Source organism: Parus major, chromosome 28, assembly GCF_001522545.3.
Source record: "Parus major isolate Abel chromosome 28, Parus_major1.1, whole genome shotgun sequence".
Classification (NCBI taxonomy): Eukaryota; Metazoa; Chordata; class Aves; order Passeriformes; family Paridae; genus Parus; species Parus major.
In genome coordinates, this window is record NC_031797.1 from 431,664 (window position 1) to 439,697 (window position 8,034).

General features: G+C 47.4%; 1 protein-coding gene across 1 annotated transcript in view; it reads right to left on the minus strand.

The window, feature by feature from the left end:
• Window positions 1-8,028, minus strand: part of LOC107215336 (butyrophilin subfamily 1 member A1-like) — a 13,600-nt gene extending 5,572 nt beyond the window's left edge. The window contains 1 exon segment of the mRNA XM_033520202.1: window positions 4,472-8,028. The gene's annotated coding sequence lies outside the window, so the exon portion shown is untranslated.
• Between the last annotated feature and the right edge of the window lie 6 nt (window positions 8,029-8,034).

An 8,034-nucleotide genomic window follows, 5' to 3' on the forward strand; every position in this document is an offset into this window, starting at 1 on the left:
TCAATTTCTGTTAAATAAACAGCTTTTTCCACTTCTCTCCAATAACTTTTTTTTTCCCCCCCTTTTCTGGATCAGTTGGTGGGGAGGGGGCATTTCCCTGAGGAAATCCCCATTTTAAGTTTTCCTCCCTAATTTGCCCTAAACTAGGACACTGCATTTCCATGATGAGGCAGAGGAGTGAATTATGTGGCTTTAATGCCAACTTCATTCCTTGCCTTCTTGCTAGAAAAGAAGCCTTTCTTTTACTGACAGAAGTCAAAGGTCCCTGGGTCTTTAAGTTCCCTGGCACCAAATGTGTGCCCCAGTTATCGGGACAAGACCCTGGTTCCATCTGGGTGTTTCTCAACCCCTCACATCAGTTAGGACCAGAGGTGGCTTAGCAGAAGAGCTGAGCTCCACCCCAGTTCCTGCCCCAGGATGGTACCTTTCATCTTAAACAGATAAACAGGATATAAAGGAAAGCAGCCACAGCAACCAGGACCAGGCCTGTGGCAATTATCCAAGAATGGGCATCATGGAAAAAAGGATCTGAAGAATGAAATCCCTGAAAGAGAGGTTACTCTGAGACTAGCAATGGGAAGGAGATTATTTCTATTTCATACATGGTCCTTCCATCTGAATCCCATTGAGAATGAAAATCAGCTCCTCACTATACTCCAAAAACTGGCAAAAAATGACAAAAAGTACCCCAACATTTTGGCAATCAAGCACTTGTCTGAGGCTGATGACATTTTGTCTGTATTTTTAAGGATTTTCAAATGCAAGATGGATTTCTAACCACATTATTTCTAGTTACATCATGGTTTCTCCTTTTTTAGAAAAAACACAAACATTGCATTTCATTAGTCAATAGGGGATCAGAAATAGGGTAACATGTACACAGCAACACTCCAATGCAAGACAGTACCACCAGGAGAAAGATAATGACACCTCAGGAAAATAAAATCTCCAAGTCTTGCTCATTCCCAAAGTACAAGAGGAACAAAACAGAATGGAAAAGCATGTGCTGCTGCAGTGCATTTTGATGTATGGTTAGTCCAGATCACCATTGCATGTCTGCTCTGTTTCCAGCCCCAAATCAATTATCCAGTGAAAAAGGAGCTTTCCTGTGGCACAAGGGAAAATTAAAAATACAATCATTATCTGCAGGTGCTAAAAGGAGACACAAGGGTTTATTTCTCATACTAAACCTGTAGGACAGGATTTCACAGTGGGAAAGACTAAGGGCATGGATTGGTTTTCCCTTTTTCATTTAGTTCCAGTGTTTATTTCAGCCAGGTGTCTGTAGAAACTCTGCCACACTGAGGGCTGTTCCTTTTCCCCCCACCCTGCACTTCCTGATGGAAGTGATGGATTTAGGAGCACAGCTGTACAAGCCCCACCAAAACCACAGCTGTTCACACACGGAAATGGAAATGGAATGGAAATGGAAATGCTGAGCCCACTGTTGGGCCAATGCCTCCGGGGGTTCTGCTGAGCACAGCTCCCCATGATGCCCTGTGCTCAGCTGAGCTGATCTGTAAAAGGCTGACCCCTGCTGCAGTCTGTGTGGGACATGCTGCAGCAAAAGGGGAGCTCCTGGGTCACACCCCTGGTGAGGTGATGCTGCTCTCTACTCCAAAGAGCCCATTTTCATCCAGGGCAGTGTCTTCCCAGTGGGATGGGAGCTGCCACCCACAGGAATCTTGCCACAGCACCTGAGGCCATGGGCACCAGCTGGCTGAGCTACAGGACATCTGGATCTCCCCAGCCTCATAGCACTCCAGTACAATGAGTGGGACAGAGCCACTGGCTGCAGGAACAGAGACCCCAGGTGAGCCTCCAGGCTGTTGGATATTGGGAGATGTGGTGGTTTGGCTGTTTCTCTCCCTGACAAGGACAAACTTTAACACAGACAAATCAATGATTTTTTTTCAGACAAGTGTCACCTGGAGTCAGGACATTTCTTGCAATCTCCTTCACATAACATAGAGATCTGTTCTGGAGGCCAGTTCTGCAGTAAAATAAACCACAGGCCTGGATATTAAAATATAAATGTACAAATTATAACATCCTTCCTTTATTACCCAATTCCTAATTTTTTCTTACACCTTCTTATATGAAGAAAACAATAGCAAGAATACCTCTGAAGGAGGAAGCATATCTCACGAGCTCCTTATGGCCACTTGGTGGGTAATTTAACTTCTCTGAGACAATCTTGGTATTTTCAAACATAGGACTGAAGAAAACCTTATTTCCAAAGCAGCCACCTCAAACTACTTCTGGACAAGAGGACAGGGAAAAAGAGCATTGTCTCCAAGTAAGTAAATTAGAAGTACCAGGGACACAAACTATAGACCTGTCACCTGGAATTTCACTGCAGCCTCATCATAAGCTGAGCCATGTTGAACAAAATGGGTGTAATTCCTTCTGTCAGAGAGCTGAACAGGGAAAATTTTCTAGTGTGTGCTGCCCTGGGGCAGACCATCCTTCAGCAGATTGGTGCACCCTCAGTACTGAAGCATCTGCTCCCCATACTGGTTCTGGCCTGCCTTGTATCACAGAATCACAGAACGACCAGGTTGGAAGAGACTTCAAGATCATCAAATCCAACCCATGCCTTAATACCTAAACTAAACCATGGCTAAGTGCCATACCCAGTCTTTTTTTAAACTCCTCCAGAGATGGTGATGCCACCACCTCCCCAGGCAGACCATTCCAGTGTTTTATCACTCTTTCCGTGAAGAACTTTTTCCTAATGTCCAACCTAAATTTCCCTTGGTGCAGCTTAAAGCTGTGTCCTCTTGTTCTGTCAGTTGCTGTCTGGTGAAAGAGACTGACCCCCACCTGACTAAAACCACCTTCCAGAGGGTTGTAGAGAGTGATAAGGTCACCTCTGAGTGTCCTTTACTCCAGGCTAAACAGCCCCAGCTCCCTCAGTCGTTCTTCACAGGGTTTGTGTTCTCAGCCCCTCACCAGCCTCGTTGCCTCCTCTGGACACATGCTCAAGTGTCTCAACGTCCTTCCTGAACTGAAGGGCCCAGAACTGGACACAGCACTCCAGGTGTGGCCTCACCAGTGCTGAATACAGTGGAAGAATGATCTCCCTGCTCCTGCTGACTACACCATTCCTGATCCAGGCCTGGAGCCATTGGCCTTCTTGGCCACCAGGGCATTCTGCTGGCTCATGTTCAGCTGCTGTCACCAGCACCCCCAGATCCCTTTCTACCTGGGCACTGTCTGTCCACACTGTCCCCAGCCTGTAGTGTTGCAGGGGATTATTGTGGTCAAAATGCAGGACTCGACACTTGGACTTATTCATCCTGTTCATCCCACTGGACTTTCCCAACCATCCAAATGTTCCAGGTCTCTCTGCAGAGCCTCCTCTCTCTCTGCAGGTCTCTCTTCCTCCCTTCCAACAGATCAACACACGCTCCCAGCTTAGTGTCATCTGCAAATTTACTAATGAAGGACTCAATACCCTCATCCATGTCATCAGTAAAAATATTGAACAGGACTGGTCCCAGCACAGACCCCTGAGGGACACCACTGGTCCCCAGCTGGATGCAGCACCATTCACCACCACTCTCTGGGCCAGTTCCTAACCCAGCACAGAATGCTGCTGTCCAAGCTGAGGGCTGCAGCTTTTCCAGGGAATGCTGTGGGATACAGTGTCAAAGGCCTTGCTGAAGTCCAAATAGACAACATCCACAGCCCTTCCACCATCCAGCAGGCAGGTCACCTGGTCATAAAAAGGAGATTAGGTTGGTCAAACATGACCTACCTCTCCTAAACCCATGTTGGGTGGTCTGATACCCCGGCCATCCTGTAAGTGCTGCATGATGACAGTCAGTATAAACTACTCCATTACCTTACCAGGTGCTGAGGTCAGGCTGACTGGCCTATAATTACAGGCTCCTCCTTCCCACCCCTTTTTGTGAATGGGTGTCACATTGACCAGCTTCCAGTCATCTGGAACCTCACCAGTGAGCCAGGACTGCTGGTAAATGATAGAGAATGGCTTTACAAGCTCATCTGCCAGCTCCCTCATCACCCTGGGATGGATCCCATCTGGTCCCATAGATTTATGAACATACAAGCAGCTCAGCAGTTCTCTGGCTGCCTCCTCTTGGATAACAGAAGGACCATTCTGCTCCCTGCCACCATCTACCAACCCAGGAGGACAGTTGTCCTGAAGGCAAGCGGCTTTCCCACTAAAGACTGAGGCAAAGAAGGCATTAAGCACTTCTGCCTTCTCCTCACCTGCAGTTACTAAGTTCCCTCCCTTATCCAATAAAGAACAAAGGTTTGTCTTACCCTTCCTTTTAGCATTAATATATTTATAAAAACATTTTTTATTGTCTTTTACAGAAGTCGCCATTTTAAGTTCAAACTGAGCTTTGGCCTCTCTAATTTTTTTTCCTACATGCTCTAGCAGGCCCCTTAAATACTTCCTGAGAGACCTGACCCTCCTTCCAAAGATGATACATACTTTTTTTGTTCATAAGTTCCTCCAAAACCTCCTTGCTCATCCAGGCTGGACAGGGCATGGCAAGGCTGTAGTGATGCACAAAAGGTGAGAACTGTTCTCAAAACCAGGTCACCTTTGTATCCTGTGCGTGCTGCTCTGGGGAGAAGCTGCAGGGCAGCACAACATTCTTGCCCTTGGCCATGGTGATGGGGTTGGGGTGTCCCCTCATGTTGAGCAGAGCTGGAGGAAGAAGAGAGAGCTGTGAGCTTGCCGTGGCACCTGAGCTGAGGCACAGCAGATGCTGCTCAGTGGTGTTTGTGTGCTGTCAGGCCAGGTGTCTTGGGGTGATTTTATGATGATACCTTATTTCCTAATTATCTGTTTTAGGCCCAGAAATGTCTGTGGGATCTTTAAGATGAACCAGGGGCAGGACCAGAGCCTGGGAGCCCCAGGATTATGGTTTTTGGTTTTGTTTTTTTGTTTGTTTGTTTGTTTTTTTTCTTGCCCTGGCCTGGAGGGTTTTCATTGGCAGCTTTTTGTTTTATTTAGTTTTTTTTCCTTGAACTGTTTTGATTTGTTTTGTCCTTTGGCCCAAGGAGTCCACAGGGGCACCCCTGGCTGGTCCAAACCCCAGAAAGACCAGTGAAAGAAGGGACACCAACTTTGCCTGCTGTGAGGAGAAGATCCACACCAGAAATCCAACAGGTTCCCAGCCACTTTGTGAACTCTTTTCTCCCTGCTTCCCAGAGACAAAGAAGGGCAGCCACAATCTTTGCCTCTCAGCAAAGTTGGGGATGGGGTGTAAGGTTCAATTTTCTTTTCTCACCTGTGCTTTTTGGGTATCTTCCTTTGTTAATAGTTTTACTTTTTTTTTTCACTTTCATCCCCTGGTATCCATTTCTCGCATTGGCAGAAGAGAGTTATTGAAGCCCTTTCCCTCTAGAGAAAACACCCATTCCAGGGTGTTTCCTCCTGAAATTTGTCTCCAAGACTGAGACACCAGGTCACCGTGCTGGCAGCGTCCCCATGCCAGGCAGAAGAGGTGCTAAGGGGAGCTGGGAGAGGGACCCTACCCTGCAGCATTGGCAGTGGGCTGGGGCCAGGCCACCACTCCTTCCTCTGCTTCCCTGTCCAATGCTGCCAGGAGCGTTCTTCAAACCCCTGGTTCTCAAGGGGATAAGTGGTGCCCATGCAGCTCAGAAAGCAGGACAAGGAATGATGGAAGTAGGTGGAAGGTTTCTGGGAGGTTGGCTGGAGCAAGTGACAACTTGGCTACAAATAAAATTCAAATATCCTTATATCTTCTCATCCTTTACAAAGATCTATTAAAAAGGTAGAAATGTCTCAGCTACTCTTGGCATCTTTGAAAATTTAAAAGATAAAGGCTTATAATAAACTGGCCACTCAGCTCACTGAGAAAATTGTTCTGGTTGAAGGGAAACCAAAGCAAATTAACTTCTTTGACAAGATCACTTTTGAGTTAAGTGCTCTGCTGCATCCTTTGCCAGGGCTGCCTTGAAGAAGCTTCAGGTCAGCAATATAAAAAAAGAACCCAGGCCAAGTTTGTTGTTGCTGGCTTTTTTCCTTTATTGATCTGGTTTTCCTAAGGGTCTAACACACCCTGGCACAATAAATGGGAACGTGCAGGAAATAAGAAAATCAGGGAGGGAAATGGCAGCAAATTACAATCAATTCTTTGGCATCATCTAATCTTTACCCAGGTTCAGTGAAGTTGTTCCAACACCTGTGCTGCCATGGCTGGACGGATGCACCAGGATCCAGAGGGATGCTGGTGTTCCCAGAAGTGGAGAAGGTTTATGGAAAGGGCCTGACCCTGCTCTGAGCTCTGCTGTTCACAGGGAGCTGCTGCACTGGCAGCCAGGAAGATACTCAGGCTGGAAGCTGTGCCACAGAGATCAGCAGGATCCACAGGATTCTTACTTAGTGCTGCTCATGAACTTGGAAAACTAAACTGTAAATGACAAAAGCCAGCAGAGAGTAGAGGAGCTAGGAACAGGAGAGCATCCTCTTTACTTGAGCACCACCTGGAGATGAGGAAGGAGAGGGAAAGGGCAAAAGGGAGGAAAACCAAGGGAAGATAACAAAAAAGGCAGAATTCACTTTTAAAGGATTCATTGCTGAAACCAGCCCCTTTTTGTAAAGCCTAGTGAAGAACCTCAGATGCCAAAGGTTGAAATTGATTTTCCATCTTCAGCCTGACATTGATTAGTGTTTTATACAAAGTACCAGACTGGTATAAAAAGTTGTAGGGATTTTCCAGGGGAAAGCAAAGGACAGCCTGCTCTGGCTTTTTTGATCCAGCATTAAGAAAGAGAAAAACAAGTACAGAATGAGAAGGAGAAGTCTTGAGCAATTCAGGATTCAATCCATACACCTCAAAGAGACTGGGAAGTGATCTTGGACCAGGGGAAGCAAAATACCCAAAACACTGATCCTAGGCCCAGACAGGACAGGATGTGACCCTGCTCCGCTCTACCATCCCCCTTTTTGCCCACTGACTTGGTTCCACTTTGCTAACAAGAGGAGGAAACCACGGGCAGTTCTGATAGATGCCAGAGGGTGATTTCCATCTGCAGATTCCCAAAAAATGCCACGCAGCCGGAGGCCCTGAGCTCTTTCCTGCACTCTGAGCTGGAGGAGGAGCTGCTCGGCCATCACCCAGAACCTCGGGGAGATCCCCTGGTCCCAGCTAAGTCTTTCCCTGCCTGAAAAGGAAAAAAAAATGTCACCTGTTTTCTCCTGTGCTGCCTCTGCTTCAAAATGAAAGTTGCTGAGTAATTTGGGGAATTTTGGTAATGCTTTTGCTTTGGATATGCCCCTCTGGCAGCATGCACAGACACACCCTTGTGCAGAGACTCTCCAGGGCTGGACATGACAGCCTCCTCCCATAGTGCTGCCTGGACTGGCAGCAGTTTGCACATCCCTGGCATGAGCCTGGAGGCAGTGGGAAGGAGGGAGGTAATGGAACTGGGATTCACACCCAGAGGCAGTGCCATGGTGGCAGAAAAGCCCAGCAGTAGCATAAAAATTGCTTGAAAGCAATTCCCTGCTGAGAGGCGAGGCCATTGAGGATGGATGCTTTGGGGAAATCTGCTGCCCTGAGAGAGGTGAACGCAGTGCCTGTGGAGATCAGCCCAGCCAGGTGCAGCACCCTCTCAGCCCAGCCAGGCATGGGACACCTGCTGGGTGTCCAGAGACCTGATCAGGGACCTGGCCAAAAGGGGTTACAAGGAAAATAGGGAAGCAAAAAAGAAATTGTACAGACAGACAGACCTGGACAACTGTCCTAGTTTGAAAGACAGGTGTCTGCCAAGGCTGGTGGGAACCTCCCTTGCAATGGGAAAATGTGATCACCTTCCTGCCAAGTTATTATAACTTTGGAATCAAAGGGCTTTCAGACAAAGATATGGGAAAAGGAATAACAGTTCTTTAGCAGTATGTATGTGTGTATAACAAGGCAAACAAACAACCACAGCAGCAGCAACAACAACAACCAGAACCTCAGACCCGGTCCCAGTCAGAACCTCAGACCCGGTCCCAGTCAGAACCTCAGACCCGGTCCC